At 45.4% G+C, this 19,287-nt stretch overlaps 1 protein-coding gene across 2 annotated transcripts in view; it reads right to left on the reverse strand.

Moving 5' to 3' along the window:
* Positions 1-19,287, reverse strand: part of LOC142651752 (uncharacterized) — a 296,323-nt gene that overhangs the window by 151,815 nt on the left and 125,221 nt on the right. The gene's annotated exons all lie outside the window — the stretch shown is intronic.

Raw genomic sequence — 19,287 nt, forward strand, 5'->3', positions numbered from 1 at the left:
TTCTTAACCCTTTAGATGTTTCACAGGAATTAAGGCAATGTAGAAGGGAAATGTTCAAATTTCTTTTTTTTTTTTGCAGAAATTCATTTTCATCTATTTTTTTTTTTGAAATGCAGAAAGTTTTACCAGAGAAACGCAACTCAATATCTATTGCCCAGATTCTGCAGTTTTTAGAAATACCCCACATGTGGCCCTAGTGCACTTATTGACTGCAGCACAGGCCTCAAAAACAAAAGGAACACCTAGAGGATTTTGGGGCCTCCTTTTTTATTAGAAAATATTTTAGGCACCATGGTCGGGTCTGAAAGGCTCTTGCGGCACCAAAACAGTGGAAATCCCCCAAAAGTGACCCCATTTCGGAAACTATACCCCTTGAGGAAATTATCTAGGGGTATAGTGAGCATTTTGACCCCGCAGGTTTTTTGGAGAAATTATTGGAAGTAGGCCGTGAAAATGAAAATCGACATTCTTTCAAAGAAAATGTAGGTTTAGCTAATTTTTCCTAATTTCCACAAGGACTAAAAGGAGAAAATGCACCACTACATTTGTAAAGCAATTTCTCCAGAGTAAAACAATACCCCATATGTGGTAATAAAGGGCTGTTAGGACACACGGCAGGGCTTAGAAGGGAAAGAGCACCATTTGGCTTTTGGAGCTCAAATTTAGCAGGAATGGTTTGCGGAGACCCCATAAGGGACCAAAACAGTGAAAACACCAAAAAAGTGACTCCATTTAGGAAACTACACCCCTTGAAGAATCCATCTAGGGGTGTAGTGAGCATTTTCAACCCACAGGGGTTTCATAGATTTTATTAGAATTGGGCAGTGAAAATTAAAAAAAATCCTTTTTCTTCAATAAGACGTAGTTTTAGCTGAAAATGTTTCATTTTCTCAACAAATAAATGAAAAAAAGCACCACAACACTTGTAAAGCAACTTCTCCTGTGTATGGCAATACCACATATGTGGTCATAAACGGCTGTTTGGGCACAGAGTAGGGCTCAGAAGGGAAGGAGCGCCATTTGGCTTTTGGAGTACAGATTTTGCTGGATTGGTTTCTGGGCGCTATGTCGCATTTGCAAAGTCCCTGTGGGACCAAAACAGCGGATCCCCCCCAGAAGTGACCCCATTTTGGAAACTACACCCCTCAAGGTATTCACTTAGGGGTGTAGTGAGCATATTAACACCACAGGTGATTGGCAGAAATTGGTGTGCACTCGATGTTGCAGACTGAAAATGGGATTTTTTTCTATAGATATGCCAATATGTGGCGCCCAGCTTGTGCCACTGGAGACACACACCCCAAAAATTGTTAAAAGGGTTGTCCCGGGTATGGCGATGCCATATATGTGGAAGTAAACTGCTGTTTGGGCACACTGTAGGGTTCAGAAGGGAGGTAGCGCCATTTGGCTTTTGGAGCGTGGATTTTGCTTGTAGTAGTTTTGTATTGAGTCTTACTGGTGTTTCCGTTTATAATGTGCGGGTACATGTAAGCCGGGCGGAGTATATAAGGGGCATAGTCAGGTGGTATAATAGGGTAAACAAAAACAATAAAATAATCCATAGATGTGTGTTACGCTGTGACACAATCCTTTCTGCACAGGCCGGTGTCGCACTGATATATGGCGTCCTTTCTTATGCCCCTTTTGGTCCACACTCTGCACCTTTGCAGTTTGAGGAATTTTGCTGAGAAGTGTTTTCCTGGTATAATACGGGCGCCGTCGCTTCCAGCAGATATGTTTGGGCCCTCCCCTTCCTGGTTCCCTAATTTTAGGGGCCTTTATAATTCGCCACTTGAAACAGAAGAAATGTTCCCCTCGGGCCGGCACAACTGCATATTTTTATTTCCTGGCTTATTGGAGCCTTAACTAATTTTATTTTTTCATAGACGTAGTGGTATGAGGGCTGTTTTTTTTGCGGGACGAGCTGTAGTTTTTATTGGTACCATTTTGGGGTACATGCGACTTTTTGATCACTTGTTATCCTTTTTTTTTGGGAGGCAAGGTGACCAAAAAACAGCAATTCTGACTTTATTTTTTTTAATTATTTTTATACAGCATTCACCAATCGTTATAAATTACGTTAGCTTTATTCTGCGGGTCAGTCCGATTCCGACGATACATAATTTATAGAACTTTTTTATGTTTTACATCTTTTTGCACAATAAAATAACTTTTGTAAAGAGAATGGATTTTTTCTGTCGCCATGTTGCGAGAGCCATAACGGTTTTAATTTTTCCGTTGACGGAGCTGTATGAGGGCTTATTTTTAGCGAGACGAGTTATAGTTTTTATAGGTACCATTTTTGGATACATGCGACTTTTTGATCACTTTTTATTTCAATTTTTGGAAGACAAAGTGACCAAAAAATAGCAATTATGTCAGTATTTTTTAGGTTTTTTTTTTACGGCGTTCACTGTGCGGAATAAATAACATAATATTTTTATAGTTAAAGTCGTTACGGTCGCAGTGATACCAAATATGTATGGCTTTATTATTTTTTTCAATAATAAATGACTTGATAAAGGAAAAAGGGCGATTGTGTTTTGTGTTATTATTTGAAACTTTTATTGTATTTTTACAACTTTTATTTTTACTTTTTTATACACTTTTCTTTAGTCCCACTAGGGGACTTGAAGGTCCAACTGTTTGTTTGATGTTCTAATACATTCCACTACCCATGTAGTGCAATGTATTAGAACTGTCAGTTGTTCACTGACAGAAAGCCGATCAGGCTCCGCCTCCGTGGCCTAATCGGCTAACGTAATGGCAGATAGGAAGCCTTTTTTTAGGCTTCCGGTTTCCATAGCAATCGCCCCCCCCCCCCCCGCAACAATCGGCCCCCGCAATCGCGTAGCGGGGTGCCGATGTTGCTATAACAACTTAAATGCGGCGGTCTCTATTGACTGCCACAATTAAGGGGTTAATCGGTTCGGATCACCGCTGTGATCCAACCCCATGTTTTCCCCCAGTACTAAGGCTGCTAGTAGCAGCCTGTACTGGGAGATGCCAGGCTGCGGGGAGCGTCTATGTGCTCTGTTAGGAGCACACGTGGATTAACGGACTGCAGGCACAACGACCAGCTTTGTAGCCCGTTAATCTACGTGGGGTGGTCGTGAAGGGGTTCAAGAGGCTCTGTCACCACATTATAAGTGCCTTATCACCTACATAATGTGATCGGCACTGTAATGTAGCTTACAGCAGTGTTTTTTATTTAGAAAAACTATAATTTTTGAGGAAGTTATGAGCAATTTTAGATTTATGCTAATTACTGTCTTAATGCCCAATTGCTAGAGGCTAATTGGCCTGATCTCCCCTGAAGAATTTTGGCCACAAGGAAACGCGTCGGGAGAAGGCATAACACTAGTTGCCTGGATATACAAAGAGGAAAAAGGAGGTTTCCCAGTCCCCAGCTACAGGATCGAGATGGACTTGGATACATTATAGAACGGGTAGGGGGTGGACTACCCCAAATATAGCAATGCCTACCTCTTGAAAAACCTTTTCCTTATGCAGTAATACTTGGAGCTTTGTATTTATTAAAAAAAAATATTGGGGTTACAACCTGCACAAATGGGTAAACACAGAATGTAATTTTTCTCTCACAAAAGGGAGTACAGTTTTATTCTATAAAAGTTCATCCTCTGTATGTATTTGCACACTTTTAACAAATAAGTAAAAGTTATATTTTATAAACTATCCTTACTCCAGTGATTTGTTCATGAATTCCAAAGAGAGTATTAATATTTCAAATAACCTTTGGTGGAAGGTATTAAAACACCATTTGACGTCTATTTAATGTCCAACTGGGCGTTTAACTTTTGGCCAAGTGGCCGTGGTAAAGGTGTATGACGCTGACCAATCAGCGTCATACACTACTATCCATTCATACTTTGCACAGCGTGATCTAGCGAGATCACGCTGTGCAGCGATTAAGTCCCACACAAACGTTACCGAAGTGTCGGGATTGTGAATAGACATCGCGACCTGGCTGGAAGCTATGTCTATTCACTTAGGGATGTCACGATACCAGAATTTGGACTTCGATACCGATACTTCGTTTAGTATTGCGATTTCGATACCAATTTGATACTTTGCCAATAGTAATAAAACAAAAAGTTCTTCCATTTTCGGATGTGAGGCGCGAGGTTTGATGATGAATTTAACCTCCACGTGCCTCACATTAATAGTAATTAATCCCATCAGGTTTCTCTGTCATAATGGGTTAATATGTAAGGTACATGATGGGGTTAATTACTATTTATGTGGGGCACATGGAGGTTAAATTCATCATCACACCTCGTGCCCCACAATAAGTGAAAGAAAGCAGTTTTTATTTTTTTATTTTTACAGCGTACACTTCACAAATGATGGAAAAATAATTGTTGTGCAGGTTATTACGGCCGCGCCAATAACCAATATGTGTATATTTTATGTATTGAGACTTATTTTAACCCCTTCCCTCTTAAGCCACTTTTGACCTTCCTGACCGAGCCTCATTTTTCAAATCTGACATGTGTCACTTTATGTGGTAATAACTCCGGAATGCTTTCACCTATCCAAGCGATTGTGAGATTGTTTTCTCGTGACACATTGGACTTTAAGTTACTGGCAAAATTTGCTCGATATGTTCAGTATTTAATTGTGAAAAACACCAAAATTTAGCGAAAAATTGCAAAAATTAGCATTTTTCTCAATTTAAATGTATCTGCTTGTAAGACAGGCAGTTATACCACACAAAATTGTTGCTAATTAACATCCCCCATATGTCTACTTTAGATTGGCATTGTTTTTTGAACATCCTTTTATTTTTCTATTACGTTACAAGGCTTAGAACTTTAGCAGCAATTTCTCACATTTTCAAGAAAATTTCAAAAGGCCATTTTTACAGGGGCCAGTTCAGTTGTGAAGTGGCTTTGAGGGCCTTATATATTAGAAACCCCCAAAAAGTCACCCCATTTTAAAAACTTCACCCCTCAAAGTATTCAAAACAGCATTTAGAAAATATCTTAACCCTTTACACATGTCACAGGAATTAAAGCAAAGTAGAGGTAAAATGTACAAATTTCATATTTTTTTGCAGAAATAAATTTTTAGTACAATTTTTTTTATAACACAGAAGGTTTTACCAGAGAAATGCAACTCAATATTTGTTGCCCAGTTTCTGCACTTTTAGGAAATATCCCACATGTGGCCGTAGCGTGCTACTGGACTGAAGCACCGGCCTCAGAAGCAAAGGAACACCTAGTGGATATTGGGGCCTTATTTTTGTTAGAATAAATTTTAGGCACCATGTCAGGTTTGAAGGGCTCTTGCGGTGCCAAAACAGTCAAAATCCCCCAAAAGTGACCCCATCTGGGAAACTACACACCTCAAGGAAATTATCTAGGGGTACAGTGAGCATTTTGACCGCACAGGTTTTTTACAGAAATTATTGAAAGTAGGCCGTGAAAATTAAAATCAACATTTCTTCAAAGAAAATGTAGGTTTAGCGATTTTTTTTCTCATTTCCACAAGGACTAAAAGGAGAAAAAGCACCGTAAAATTTGTAAAGCAATTTCTCCCAAGTAAAACAATACCCCACATGTGGTAATAAACGGATGTTTGGACACACGGCAGGGCTGAGAAGGGAAAGAGCGCTATTTGGCTTTTGGAGCTCAAGTTTAGCAGGAATGGTTTGCGGAGGCCATGTCACATTTACGAAGTCCCTGAGGAGACAAAACAGTGGAAACCCCCCACAAGTGACCCCATTTTGGAGACTACACCCATTGAGGAAATTATCTAGGGGTATAGTGAGCGATTTGAACCCACAGGTTTTTTGCAGAAATTATTGTAAGTAGGCCCTGAAAATAAAAATCAACATTTTTTCAAAGAAAATGTAGGTTTAGCTTATTTTTACTCATTTCCACAAGGACTGAAGGAGAAAAAGCACCACTAAATTTGTAAAGCAATTTCTCCCGAGTAAAACAATGCCCCACATGTGGTAATAAACGGCTGTTTGGAGACACGGCTTGGCTTAGAAGGGAAAGAGCGCTATTTGGCTTTTGGAGATCACATTGAGCAGGAATGGTTTGAGGCGGCCATGTCACTTTTGCAAAGCCCCTGAGGGGAAAAAACAATGAAAACGCCCAAAAAGTGACACAATTTAGGAAACTACACCTCTTGAGGAATTCATCTAGGGGCGTAGTAAGCATTTTGACCCCACAGATGTTTCATGGAATTTATTAGAATTGGGCAGTGAAAATAAAAACAATCCTTTTTCTTCAATAAGACGTAGCTTTAGTGCAAATTTTTTCATTTTCGCAACAAATAAAGGAAAAAAAAGAACCCAACATTTGTAAAGCAATTTCTACCGAGTACGGCAATACCCCATATGTGGTCATAAACTGCTGTTTGGGCACACGGCAGGGCTCAGAAGGGAAGGACCGTCATTTGGAGTGCAGATGTTGCTGGATTGGTTTCTGGGCGCCTGTGGGCCCAAAACAGTGGAAACCCCCCAGAAGTGACCCAATTTTGGAAACTACACCCCTCAATGCATTTACCTAGGGGTGTAGTGAGCATGTTAACCCTGCAGGTGTTTTGTAGAAATTAGTGTGAACTCGATGTTGCAGAGTGAAAATGGGATTTTTTCCACAGATATGTGGACAATATGTAGTGCCCGGCTTGTGCCACCATAACAAGACAGCTCTCTAATTATTATGCTGGATTTCCTGGTTTTAGAAATACCCTACATGTGGCCCTAATCTCTTGCCTGGACAGTCGACCAGGCTCAGGAGTGAAAGCGTACCATGTAAAATTGAGGCCTAATTTGGCGATTTACAAAGTATTGGTTCACAACTGCAGAGGCTCTGATGTGAAATAATAAAAATAAACCCCTGGGAAGTGACCCCATTATGGAAACTGCACCCCTCAAGGCATTTATTAAGGGGTGTAGTGAGCATTTTCACCCCACAGGTCTTTTCCATAAATGAATGCGCTGTGGATGGTGCAAATTAAAAATTTATATTTTTCCCTAGGTATGCCATTCAGTGGCAAATATGTCGTGCCCAGCTTATGCCACTGGAGACACACACCCCAAAAATTGCTAAAAGGGTTCTCCCGGCCGGGTATGACGGTGCCATATATGTGGAAGGAAACTGCTGTTTGGGCACGCTGTAGGGTTCAGATGGGAGGAAATGCCATTTGGATTTTGGAGCGTGGATTTTGCTTGGTAGTAGTTTTGTTTGGAGTCTTACTGGTGTTTCCGTTTATAATGTAGGGCATATGTAAGCCGGGCGGAGTATATAAGGGGCATAGTCAGGTGGTATAATAATGGGGTAAAAAAAAACAATAAAATAATCCATAGATGTGTGTTACGCTGTGAAGCAATCCTTTCTGCACAGGCCGGTGTCGCACTGATATATGGCGTCCTTTATTATCCCCCTTTTGATCCACACTCTGCGCCTTTGCAGTTTGGGGAATTTTGCTGGGAAGTGTTGTCCTGGTATAATACGGGCACCGTCGCTTCCAGCGGATATGTTTGGGCCCTCCCTTTCCTGGTTCCCTAATTTTAGGTCCTTGATAAATCGCCTCTTCAAACAGAAGAAATGTTCCCCTCGGGCACAACTGCATATTTTTTTTTTTTTTCCTGACTTATTGGAGCCATAACTAATTTTATTTTTCATAGACGTAGCGGTATGAGGGCTGGATTGTTGTGGGACGAGCTGTAGTTATTATTGGTACCATTTTGGGGTACATGCGACTTTTTGATCACCTTTTATCCTATTTTTTGGGATGCCAGGTAAACAAAAAAACGCAATTCTGGCACAGCTTTTGTCGTGGTTTTTTTTTATACAGCGTTCACCACGCATTATAAACTACATGTTAACTTTATTCTGCGGGTCAGTACGATTCCGGCGATACCTAATTTATAGCACTTTTTTATGTTTTACAACTTTTTGCACAATAAAATTACTTTTGTAAAAAGAATGTATTTTTTCTGTCGCCAAGTTGTGAGAACCATAACTTTCTAATTTTTTTGTCGACGGAGGTGTATGAGGGCTTGTTTTTTGCGGGACGAGCTATAGTTTTTATAGGTACCATTTTTGTATACGTGCGACTTTTTGATCACTTTTTATTCTAACATTTGTAGGGCAAAGTGACTAAAAAACAGAAACTCTTGTAACGTTTTTTACGTTTTTTTTTACGCTGTTCACCGCGTGCAATAAATAATATAATATTTTGATACCTCAGGTCGTTACGGTCGCGCCGATACCAAATACATATGGTTTATTATTATTTTTCAATAATAAAGGACTTGATAATAGTAAAAGGGGGATTGTGTTTTATTTGATTACTTGAAACTTTTATTATTTGCACTTTTTTTTACACTTTTTTATACTTTTTTTACACTTTTTCTCAAGTCCCACTAGGGGACTTGAAGGTCCAACGGTCAGATTTTTTTTTTTCTAATACATTGCACTACCTATGTAGTGCAATGTATTAGATCTGTCAGTCATTCACTGACAGCAAGCCGATTAGGCTTCGCCTCCCGGCGGGGCCTAAATCGGCTTCCGTAATGGCAGAGCAGGAGACCATTGTGTCTCCTGTTGCCATAACAGCAGTCGCCAGTCCTGATTGTCTGTCAGGGCTGGCGATCTGCTAGTAACCGCTACGATGCAGCAATCGCTTTCGATTGCTGCATCGAAGGGGTTAATGGCAGGGATCGGAGCTAGCTCCGGTTCCTGCCGTTACAGGTGGATGTCAGCTGTACAGTACAGCTGACTTCCACCGCTGATGACGCCGGATCAGCTTCTGACCCGGCGCCATCTTGCCGGCAGCTACGGAAGCCGATCAGGCTCCGCCGCCGGGCGGATCTTGACCGGCTTCGGTGCTAGGCAGACCGGGAGGCCAGTATTAGGCCTCCGGTTGCCATTGCAGCCACTGGAACCCCGGCAATTTCATTACTGGGGTTCCGATGAGCTGCAAACACCTTAAGTGCAGCGATCGCGTTTGAGCGCTGCACTTAAGGGGTTAATGGCGGGGATCGAAGCTAATTTCGGTCCCCGCCGTTACAGCCGGATGTCAGCTGTAAGATACAGCTGAGATCCGGTGATGATGGCACCGGCTCAGCTTCTGAGCCGGTCCCAAACATTCGGCGTACATGTACGGCAAGATGCGGGAAGTCAATGCTTTCCATGACGTACATGTACGGCAAATGTCGGGAAGGGGTTAATGTTTATTGTAAAAAAAGTGTATGTGTATTTTTTTTTTTAATTTAACATTATTTTATGTTTTTACGTTATTTTTATTTTTTTTCATAATCTAAATTTTTATTAGGAATTTTAGCAAATACAAAAGCAAACAAGCCAAAGAAAACATCACAATATACATACACGTTATTATTTGCATTGTCTGTAGTTCTCCTAGGAAAGACATTAGCATGTTTCAACATATTACACACACACACACACCTTATCTGCGAAATTCGCATCTCAAGCTATAGGCATTGTCTCTCCTTGATAAGGTCTCATCATAAAAGTAAATCCAAGGCTTTGTGTAAAGTGTGTGATATCATTCCAAGTCCCACGAAAGGAGGGAGGAAGAAGAAGAGGGAAAGAGAGAAGTAGGGAAAGATCAAGGAAAGAGAGAGACGCCCAGAGCTAAACGTCCTGGGCAACCCAGAGACTCACCGTCCCCACCTACCCAGTGGGGGCAATGAGAGGATTGACTGGGAAGGAAAGAAGGGGTTCCCTTCTCCCAGACGGAGGCCACTGAATTAGCAGACTGCTCCTGACCGACCCCTCTATGGGGGGGTTCCGCCTAGCCATTTAGCAAAGTGTGGACCAGATTTGAAGGACGACCATGCACTCCACAGAGGAAGAACCGTACCAAAGCAATCACTGTCCTCTGCAACCAGAGATTCCATTCGACATAAAGAATCCATTTCCGCCACCCATTCGACAACTGAAGGCGGCACAGTAGACTTCCAATGTCTAGGAATAACTGTTCGTGCCGCAGTCACGAAAAAAACGTAGTAGCCCCTTCCTAATACTCGGCAAAGGGCGCGGAATTAGGGATAGCAAAGCCATCTGAGGAGTGGGCACCAACTGTGTACCTTCCGCTTTCCAGAAGGTCTGCAATACTTGACATGACCACCAAATGTGCAACATTGTTCCGGTCTCAGTCCCGCACCGCCAAAACAAATCTGACACCTCAGGGTACATTCTGCTCAGAATCTGTGGGCAACGGTACCATCTAGTCAGTATTTTGAAGTTTTTTTCCTGTGCATGACATGCCACCGGCATTTTGTGAGACAGAAAAAATATTCGATCCCAATCAGCCAGTGACAGGGTTACTCCCAGTTCTCGCTCCCATGCGCTGACGTATGCAGGAGGCTGGTCATCACAGGCCTCTAGAAGTAAGGTATACAGGTTAGATATCACCTGGGCCGGAGGGTCGGTTTGAAGCAACAACGACTCAAATGCAGTGCTAGTCACGATACGCATCCCGCCCGGTAGGGCCGAACGTAAAAAGGTGGACAATTGGGTATGTTCCATCCAAGAAAGCGTCCTCCCCGGGCAAGTCCCGCGCAACTCGGACAAAGGAGGGAGCCTCCCCCCATCCGACATTACCGGACATAATCTCGTGTTTTCAGAAGAGGACCAAATCAGAAACTGTTTCGTATTGACAGCTGGTAAAAATTCCGGGTTATCAAACAGCGGGCTAAAGAGCCCGGGTCTATGTGAAAGGCCCTTTCTAACCATCAGTCTGTCCCATAAAGTGAGGCAGTGCTGGGTTAGCAATGGCAGGGTCGCAAGCGCCGGCCTATAATCAGGAAGAATCCATGGCAACGATCTAAGTGAGAGCGTGACTATGGACTGCTCAATCTCTACCCACTGTTTCTTGGATCCATTATGAAACCAGTCCACCACCCTTGCGAGTACTGCGGCCTGATAAGTGATCAAGTCCGGGAGTCCAGCTCCCCCCTTCAGTTTTGGACGGGACAATGACTTCAGATTAAGGCGCGGCCTCAAAGTGCCCCACACAAAGTTCCGAAAGGCTTTTTTCAATGCCTTAAAAAACGTTCCGGGGATTAATACTGGAAGAGCCTGAAACAGATATAAAAACCGAGGGAGGATGTCCATTTTGATAGAGTTTATGCGGCCAAACCATGAGAGTTGCGCTCGATCATATGAATGTAGGTTTTTGAGAGTGGTTTGCAGTAAAGGCTGATAATTGAGAGTGTAAAGATCTACTAGGTCCCTAGGAATCGGCACTCCCAAATATTTGATTGACCTCGCCTGCCATTTAAAATTAAAGGATGACTTTAAGAGCTCCAGTATCTCAGAAGATAAGGGAATGTTGAGTGCTTCAGTTTTCGTATAGTTTACCTTAAAGTTGCTGACCGGGCCAAATACTTCGAATTCTCTAATGAGTACTGGTAAGGAAATCACAGGGTTTGTCACAAAGAGCAGGAGATCATCGGCATATAGAGCCAATTTATGACAATCTCCACCTATTCCTATCCCTGTTATATTTGGGGAATTACGGATAGCGACAGCTAAGTGCTCCATCGTGATGACATAAAGTAATGGTGACAGGGCGCATCACTGTCTAGTGCCGTTGGCAATCGAGAATGTTGTTGAAAGTACCGTTTGCACTAACTCGTGCAGTAGGTGTCTGGTATAGGGACAGTATCTTATCCAGCATAATGGGGCCAAGCCCAACCTGGGATAGTGCCGATTTCAGGAACCCCCAATGTACCCGATCGAAGGCTTTTTCTGCATCAACCGAAATTAAACATGTGGGTAGAGACTTTTTCAGGACATAGGATATTAAGAGAGTGGTTTTATTGGTATTATCCCTCGCCTCTCTGTGACGAACAAATCACGCCTGGTCTCCGTGGATACAACGTGGTAGGAGTGGGGCTAGTCTATTTGCAATGGCCTTAGAATGTTTTACATCCACATTTATCAGGGAGATTGGACGGTAATTAGAACAAGCCGAGGGATCTTTCCCTGGTTTGGGGATCACAGTAATGGTGGCCGATAACGTTTGCGGAGTGAATGGCATGGAGGTTGTAACTGCGTTATATACCTTAGTCATATAGGGAAGAAGTTTAGTAACAAAGGTCTTGTAAAAGGACGCCGGGAATCCATCCGGACCCGGACTTTTACCCGACGGAGCTGACTTTATGATTGCCTGTATTTCCGATTCCGAGAAGGCCTCCCCTAGTGAGGCCGTCTCGGTCTCCTCTAAAGTCGGCAACGCCGTCTGTGCAACATAGGAATCAATCCTCCGTTGGAGGACACTTGGAGACATGTCTGCCAAAGGCCCCTTGAGGTTGTATAGGGCCTGATAGTAGTCCCTAAATGTATTAACAAGGTCTTCTGGCTTATGTTTGACCTCACCCTGTGTCGTTTTTATCGCCGGTATAAAGGATTGAGGAGCCCGTGGGTGTAATGATCTAGCTAATGCCCTCCCACATTTATTAGAATGTTCGTAAGCAAAAACGCCTCATCCGGTCTCGAAACGATGCATGCGCCTGGTCTAATAAATTGCTCAGCGAATTTCGAACTTCTAGTAGCTCTGCTAAAGTCTGGGGGTGTTGGGACTGTTTGTGGGTGGTCTCTAGAGTCCGTATCTGGGACAAGAGCTTTTCAATTTTGAAAGCCCGTTCCCTTTTTAGTCTCGAGCCTTGCTGTATAAATATACCTCTTAATACACTTTTCAACGCCTCCCACTGAACTGGCAGAGGAGTGGAGTCCACCTCATGATGATCCAGAAACTCCGAGATGGATCTGTTAATCGCCGTTTGGCATACCGCGTCCCTTAAAAGATGGGGGTTCAACCGCCAATGCCATTCCCGCTGTTTAGTGTCTGGGAGGGTAAGAGACAAGTAAACAGGCGCATGGTCCGCCCAAATCATAGTTCCAATCTGAGACTTCGGGGACCAGGAAAGTAGATGACTAATAAGGAACAAATCTATCCTGCTGTACATGTCATGTACCGGAGAATAAAAGGTGTAGTCCCGTGTTTGGGGGGTGAGAATCCGCCAAATGTCAACCATTTGCATGGCGAACAGCTTAGACTTAGGGCAGATTCAGACGAACGTTGCGTTTTTGCGCGCACAAAAACCATTTGACAGCTGCGTGTGTCATCCGTGTATGATGCGCGGCTGCGTGATTTTCGCGCAGCCGCCATCATAGAGATGAGGCTAGTCGACGCCAGTCACTGTCCAAGGTGCTGAAAGAGCTAACTGATCGGCAGTAACTCTTTCAGCACCCTCGACAGTGAATGCCGAACACAATATACAGCAACCTGTTAAAAAAAAAAGAAAAAGTTCGTACTTACCGAGAACTTCCCGGCTGTTGCCTTGGTGACGCGCCTCTCTTGACATCGGGCCCCATCTCCCTGGATGACGCGGCAGTCCATGTGACTGCTGCAGCCTGTGCTTGGCCTGTGATTGGCTGGAGTTGTCACTTGGACTGAATTGTTATCCCGGGAGGTCAGAATGGAGGAAGAAGTCGGGACTTATCGGTAAGTCAGAACTTCGTTTTTTTTTTTACAGGTTCATGTTTATTGGGATCGGTAGTCACTGTCCATGGTGCTGAAACAGTTTAACTCTTTCAGCACCCTGGACAGTGACTATCTCCTGATGTCGCGTACCGGAAAATTTTTTGCCGGGCTCGGCCAAAACGAGTTCGGCCGAACCCGGTGAAGTTCGGTTCGATTGTCTGGGTTCGCTCATCTCAAAGACACTCCATTTGGATGTTTGGAAACAGAAAAGCACGTGGTGCTTTTCTGTTTACATTCATCCTTTTGACAGCTGGTGCGCTGTTTGTCGGTTCGCACGGAAGTGCTTCTGTGCGACCTGCGTGGTTTTCACGCACCCATTGACTTCAATGGGTGCGTGATGCGCGAAATACGCGAAGATATTGAACCTGTCGCGTTTTGTACGCAGCGAACAAACGCTGCGCACAAATCACGCACTGTTTGAACTGCCCCATTGACTTCTATAGGGCTGTGCGTGGCGCGCGAAAAATACGCGGCCTGCACGCACGAAAATCACGTTCGTGTGAATCCCCCCTTAAGGGAGGCCAATTGAGAAGCGGAAACAGAGGATCTGCCCGAGGAGGAGTCTGCAACCCTGTCCATTGTGAAGTTACAATCTCCTGCAGTTACCAAGAGACCCTCTGCAAATTTGGAGAGTTCCGTTAAATAACTCCTGCATACGCGCACCTGGTCATGATTAGGGAGATACAAGTTCGCTACAGTGAACAGTCGCTCACATATTCGAAGTTTCAGAAATACAAAGCGCCCCTGGGTATCATATTGGGTAGCAACAACCGAGACCGGAAGAGATTTATGTATAGCGATACTCACTCCTCTGGATTTCGCATCAGGGTTGGTACTATGGAACCACTGCGTATAGTATCGATGTTTCAGAGTGGGCACATGGTCGGTCCTGAAATGAGTCTCCTGCAAAAGTAAAATCTGAACATGTTGTTTGTGCATATGATGCAAAATTTGAGCACATTTTTGCGGGGTATTAAATCCCCGAACATTTAATGAGCAACATTTTAAGGGCTCCATCGGGTAAAGAGGAGAGGGGTAAGAGGGAACAGGAGAAGAAAGTCAGTGAACTAATGGATTCACTACAGACAGTGATCCAGCCCCAAAACTACTCTGTTTAGGGGAAAGAAGTTAAAGTAAAGTGTTCAACCGAACACGCCCGAAGTGTGGGTTTGACTGGACTATGGAAGGAAGCTCCCAACCAACTCCCAAATGCCCGAAGCCTTGTATAGACACACATGTAAATTATCACATCGTCTAACAACAATGATCAAACAACCCGTACCTGGCTAATGTAGGCCTAGCACCAACTACCTCCATTAAGAGGAACTGCCCCTTATCAAAGATAACCTGTATCATATCTAAACGGCTCCCATTACCTTACAGGAAAGGATATCAGCTGCTATTCTGACTAAACTGCCATTTTATTCCCGACTAGGGTCCTATCCAGGGGGAGGGGGGTTACTCCCGAAACCATCGCGGCGGAACTGTATATAGGCCATACGCTCTATCATCTCCCTCCCACCATATCCCAAGGGTCTGCAGACATGATGCGAGGTGGTCCATATAAACCCACATGGCCAATTGCCAGAGAGGAGGTATGTACCCATGATCCCGACCTTGGGGCTCGTTCTGATCTGTAATGAATACATAAATCCCCAATGCATTCCCCTTCCCCCACATCCCCAATGCAGCATATTAGGACATAAAAGAGTAACCCCAACCACTCCTTATCAGCGAAGCAGAATGTTCCAACATCTTGTTCCAGCAATCTTGACCTGGTCATAGCCGATGTCGAGGTAGCCGCCATCTGTGCTTCTCATAGACAATTCTGCGGGGCAGACCAGTCCTGTAATATACCTCGCAGGGAGGTAATTTCTCGGGACCCGCGGAACAGAGTCCAACATATGCGACCGTGGCTATCTTAACCGCTGTATAACTCAGTAAGGCACCATGGAGGCAGCCGGCGGCACATCAAATGAGCAATCTCAAGATTCCTGAGAGGCATGAGCGGGAGCTCCCGGGCCCTGCACTCTTCTGCGTCTCGCAGGGGTCGAGGAGTGATCCATCCGGTAATTATGTCTTGGTGTTCGTTGCGGAATAGGAGGAAAATACGGCCAATCTGAGATGGAAATCTGTGGGAGATCCAGGGCAGCGAGGAAATCAGGGATATCTTCCGGAGAATAGACCAAATACAAGGAGGATCCACGGCGTACTTGTAGTTGGAAGGGGTATCCCCATGAATACTGGATATCTTATTCCCTAAGTGCGACAAGCAGGGGTCGTAGGGCTCTCCTTTTTGTCAAAGTGGAACGAGAAAGATCCGCCAGCAATTGCACCGGAGCCCCGTCAAAGTCCAGTGTACCCCTGTTACGGGCTTGCCTCATTATAGATTCTTTAAGTTGAAAAAAGTGGATTCTACACACCACGTCTCGCGGTCTGGCCAAATCCGTGCTTTTTGGACCCAGGGTGCGGTGAGCTCTATCAATTTCCACCGGGGAATCCGCAGGTCTTTCCAGCAACATGTTAAATATACCCTGTAACGTGTGAACGAGGTCCTGGGGCCCCGTAGCTTCTGGAATACCCCTGACCCTAATATTGTTCCTCCTATTTCTGTTCTCTGCATCATCCGTCATATCAAACAGCATTTGTATATGTGCAGAGTGTTGATCCAATAAAATTTGCTGGGAGGCCTGATGCTGCTGCAGCTCCTGTGTTTGCACCTCAATAGCTTCCACAGATTCATTAATATGTGTAATGTCCTCTTTCAAGGAACGGATCTCATTTTTGCAAACCGCTTCAAGGCGGGAAATATAACCCTCCATAACCCGTTTAGTGGGTATGGCCGCCATTTGTGCCGTTAGTGCCTGCAGCTCAGGGCCCATAATACGAGTTGATGCCGGGTTAGAGGCTGACTCACCCCTCTGAGGCTCCGACGAGCTATCCTGCGGCTGGTCTGGGGAGGTCTTTCCCAGAGGCGGCGTCCCTGAGGCGCCGGTGCGGTCCGCCATATTGGAGAGACGGGCCGGAGATGCCGGCAGGCCCAGGTCCGAAAAATAATGAGGTATACCGCTCCTCGTCCTTGTCTGGTCGCTTCTTGCGGGTGTCGGGGGTTTGGTGCGTGATCCCCTTCGCATTAGTGCGATGTGTGTCGCAAATAGACGCTATTAATCGGGCTTGGGAGCAGTCAGGGAGCAGGAGCTCTTACACCACGCGTCTCACCAGCTCCATGTCCAGGCCACGCCCCTTTACGTTATTTTTTAAACTTTAATGTACTGGCATATATCTATATACGGATAGTAATGTACGGTATATATCTGTATTACAGTACATTAGCCTGTGTACTGATAAGGCATACCTAGGTATGTCCTAACAACAGGAAATATAGTAAGACAGCCGTGGGGTCCTTCAATGGACCCTGGTCTATCTGGCCATATATGGTATAACCCTCGATCGCGTCACAGGAATTCCCTGTGACGCGATCCAAGGGGCATCCCCCCTTCTCCTTTTCCCCTGAATGCTGCAGTCCGCTGTGATCGCAGCATTCACGGGAATAGCGGCGGAGATGAGAGGCTTCTCTGATGTTCACCAGCGGGGCTGCGGCTGTGTAATACAGTCATTGCCCCGCTCCTGACAGGAAGTGCGCGCACGGTCAGCATGAGTAGCGGCCAGCGCTGCACTAATGAGCGGCGCTTCAGGCACTGAAGACAGAACATGAGGGTGGTTTGCAGTGCGGCCGCCATGTTCTGTTTTCAGTGTCGCCGCTCATTAGTGCAGCGCCGGCCGCATCGCATCATCCCGATAGCGCGCACTTGTCAGGTATCACACAGCCGCAGCCCCACTCACTACATTCATGTGGTAGAATACGGAGCTGTGCTGCCGCACAGCTAAGGATCGATATACATGGAATAGCAGTATCAACCGTTTGGGGATGCAGAGTATCGAAACAGTATCGAAGTTTCGATGCATCGTGCATCCCTAGTCAAGACACTTCAGTAAAGTTATGTGGGTGTATGTGACAGCACAGCATGATCTCGCTAGATCACGCTGTGCTGATTATGAATGGAGAGAAGTGTTTGACGCTGATTGGTCAGCGTCATACACTTCTCTTCACAACGCCCACTTGGTCAAAAGTGAATAAATGCCCAGTTGGGCATGAAGAAAGTAATTTGCATAAATCTAAAATTGCTCAGAAATTCCTCAAAAATGATCGTTTTTCAAAATAAAAAAAAACAGTTTTATCTACATTACAGCGCCGATCCCATTATGTAGGAGATAGGGCACTTATGTGGTGATAGAGCCTCTTTAAATACAAAATAGAGGACTTCCGGTGGGCGGGACATCTAGGATGGCCGCATTTTAGATGAGCTCCCGCAGGCTGACACAAGCACGGACTGGAGGACAGGATACCGGAACTGAACAGGGCGAAATTCGGGCAAGAGCAGAGGAGCCCAGTCTGCTGATACGCGACACACAGGCACTGGAAGTCGGCCCGGAGAGCGGGCACTGGCGCCGCGCGCGGTGGTGAGGTTTGTCCCCGCCATCTTGGAGAGTGGACCACGTGGCGCTTCCCCTGCAGGTGGGGGATCAGAGGTGTGCACGGGCGGCCATCGGACCCGAGTGGCTGCTTCCTGGTCCACAGCTGGGCTTAGCTGGGAGGACGCTGCCGACAGCAACCGCACCTGAGAGTACCGGAGGACGCTCAGAGGAGAGTCGGTGGGCAAGCCGATCCGGCACAGATAAGTGAAACGGGGGGGGGGGCGCATATCTCCCTGTCCCCTTGCTAGGGGACCCTGCCAAACAATTAGCACACCCTGCAGGCTACTGGGGACCCCACAACCCCGCATATAGCGATAAGACTGCTCTATATTTCTGCATTCATTCCCCACTGGGAGGATAGACTTTGTGTGGCAAACCATACTCTGCATGGACGCCTAATCTACATCTTTCTGCTTGCATCTCCACTATCTCATTTACTGCTTAGACATCTTGGGGTGAGACCTGCGACGGGAGGTGGGAGTAACCGTGGCAAATCCCTCCTGGGACTTATGTTTGGTCTTCTGGGCGGCCCTCATGCTTTTGATGACCTCTAGGCCACTGTATATGCGAGTTGAGCGGCCCTCCCCCACAGTGCACTTATGCCAAATATAGGAGCTCTAGGCCTGCCTGGCCTTTACCGTCTGCTGGATGGACAAGTACTTACATAAATCTGGGCAAGCTAGAGCCACTCGCTCCTCCGCGACAACGCTTCCTTCTGCCTCAACAACTTCCAATATGCAGTCTACACAGCGGAAAAACGGAAAGGGCTTATCAAAGGGTCCGGCCGTGGCGGCCGCACAGTCACACCATGAGGCGCCTTCCGGCGGGTCAGTGTCTGGAGACATAACACCGCCAAATTTCTCAGGGCCTCCGAGTCCGACCTCCCAAGCATCGCTAATGCACACTCAGGCCGCTGAGGTGGCACAAGAGGTATCCCGCCTTATCATCCCTATCTTTGACAAAAGATTGGACCTCTCACAATCCTCTATTAATACGGTATTGGCTCAGGTGACCGCAAACTCCCAGAAGCTGGGGGACTTGGAGACCAGAACCATGTCCTGTGAAATGGAGGTAACTCGTCTAGAGGGTCTAACCACCCATCAAGATGCCCTTATCCACACACTGCGTGAAAAATTGGATGATTTGGAAAATCGAGAGGCGCAATAATCTGCGATTTGTCGGCATCCCGGAGGA

This window comes from Rhinoderma darwinii, chromosome 5, assembly GCF_050947455.1.
Source record: "Rhinoderma darwinii isolate aRhiDar2 chromosome 5, aRhiDar2.hap1, whole genome shotgun sequence".
NCBI lineage: Eukaryota > Metazoa > Chordata > Amphibia > Anura > Rhinodermatidae > Rhinoderma > Rhinoderma darwinii.